The following is a 2,477-nucleotide window of genomic DNA, read 5'->3' on the forward strand; positions in this document are numbered from 1 at the left end:
ATTTGGCCTTGCAGTCGATGTTGATGGTTTGGAATCAACCCATGATTTTGTGCTTTTGGGATTCTCAAAATAAATCCACTTTTCATCGCCAGTCACAATTCAATGCAAAAAAGACTTTCTTTAGTGCCGTTGAAGCAACATTGTATTGATGACTTTTCGGTTTTCCATTTGTCTTTCATTGAGTTGATGTGACACCCATTTTCCTTCCTTTAAAATCTTTCCCATTGCTTGTGATCAGAAATTGTTTGCTGAGCAACGTTTAATCTTTCTGCAAGTTGTTTTTGAGTTTGACACACATCTTCATCCAATAATGCTTGTAACTGTTGGTCTTCAAACTTTTTCGGTTGACCTGGACATCTTTGTCTTTCACATCAAAATCATCACTTTTAAAGCGTTTAAACCAGCATTCACAAGTATCTTGAGCTGGAGCATGTTCACCATAAGCTTCCCGAAGTATTCAGCAGCACTTTTCTTCAAAATAAAGTAATGAATTAAAACTTCCCGAAAATGCTCTTTTTGGGCACGAAATTCGACATTTTTAAGTGTAAAAATATTTATGATGTTAACACCTTCAGAAAATTTGACATATGAAGTTTTGAAGCTTGTTGTCAATACAACAAAATAGCATACATATCAAATCGCATATATATCAACGTATGTGTAACTCCATCTATTGAAAAAAATCCGCATTATTAACCGGTACACCTAGTATGTTTTTACTTACCTAAGAGTTTGTCTAAGTTCTTTTCCTCTCCCTTCTCAGCTGGCTTTGGGTTGTTTGCCTATTCAAAAAGAAAGAAGCAGTGAAGGGAAAAGGAGCTAGAACTATGATGAATAGTTTACTTCTTGTTAGCAACCTAAGTTAAACATTTAATGACAGAAGCCAGTATGGACTGAATTGCCATTTAGGAGTAAATGCCTGGCTTCATTTTTCTATGCTTTCTTGACCACTACTCCCCCCAACTACCCCGATGCCATGTATAATGTCTGAGCAGGTTTTCTGGGTAGTTGTCAGTGGTTATTTTGATAACTTCTTGCATAACAGCTTCAGATATAAACACAAACATAGCTCGCATCAAGGAGAGCATCTATGTAGGCCACGGAGCTAAAACAGACCCTCAGAAATGTGCAATGTGCTTGACATTTCCTTTGGCAGCATTGAGGGGCTCCTTGGAAAGCCTTGGTCCTCCTCTCTGCTGCTGGCAAGGTCTAATTTGGGTAAGACGGTGGCAGGTGCCAGCAAAGGACAATAAGCCTTTAATTAAGGGCTGGAGAGCCAGAAGTCAGGAAACGACCTCCTAATGAGTTTCTTTTTCACACTGGCATTTCTCCTAACTTCCCTACAAACAATAACTGCATGCTCCATCAAGGTAACTGTGGCCATTAATCTTCTGTAGCACAGGAATTTCTTGTAACATAAAGGTAGTAATAGAATTTTTTTATGTGTGTAATACCTTGAAAAATTAGTGTTAACGTGTATTCCTGGTTTGAGGCAGTTGATTTTACTATGGTGATGTGATCTCACAACTTGTTCTCTCCATGCAGATACCCTCTGTTCAAAGTTCTTGTTATATCTAACATTAGAATTAATGTAAACATATTTTGGTAATGGCTGTAGTTTCAGTCACTCGGTTTGAGGGAGATTTCAAATGCAGAGACTGAGCCTGCTAAGCATCGTTGCTATGGAGGCTGTATGAGAGTTGGATTAATTAAGGCCTTAACAGATGTTGTGAAGTGTGCAAAATGCACTGTTTTCTGCTAGTAATGAAAGAGAGTACGTGTATATGTGAGAGAGAAAAAAATTGAGACAGAGACAAAGAAGTCAGACAGATGTGCTTGGCATTGGACATGCAATATTTCCCCCAGTAAGAATAACTGCTGATAACTCTCTAACACTTCTCCATTTTCTCCTCCACCCATGGCCGACAGAATGATTGCTAGAAATGGCCAAGCAATCCATTCATTCTGCCCTTTTTGTCTGATTTATAAGAGGCATAGGGATATGCAAAAGCATGTTCTTGATCAGTGGGTTGTCTGAACACTCAAAAACCAAACTGAACTGTGTGAGTGTTTTTTAAACTACCTGGCAAGGAGACCAAGTTTGCAGACTGGAGCTGTATTCATTATCCAACCTGCCGGGGTTATTGTCATCACTGAATTAGTAGCCAAGATAGAAATTGGCTGCCCAATGCCGTGGAGAAATTATCATAGGAATACTTTCAGGATTAGAAAACAAATGACATAGCAATCTAGATTATATTTTATTTGGAGGACATGTCATTGTTTTAGTTAGAAATAAACTTGTTGGTTGTTAAAACACTATTTCTATTTTCACCTGAATGATATTAATATTAGGTTTAGGTCTAAGTTCAGCAAATTAGTTTCTGTTTGACTCCTGCTTAGTGGCCCCAATGAGGAGTGTCCCCATGTTGTCTCTTCCTGATAGACAGGAAGGAGTTAATGGATTGAAATCATCT

The sequence above is a fragment of the Myotis brandtii genome, unplaced genomic scaffold (assembly GCF_000412655.1).
Source record: "Myotis brandtii unplaced genomic scaffold, ASM41265v1 scaffold115, whole genome shotgun sequence".
Classification (NCBI taxonomy): Eukaryota; Metazoa; Chordata; class Mammalia; order Chiroptera; family Vespertilionidae; genus Myotis; species Myotis brandtii.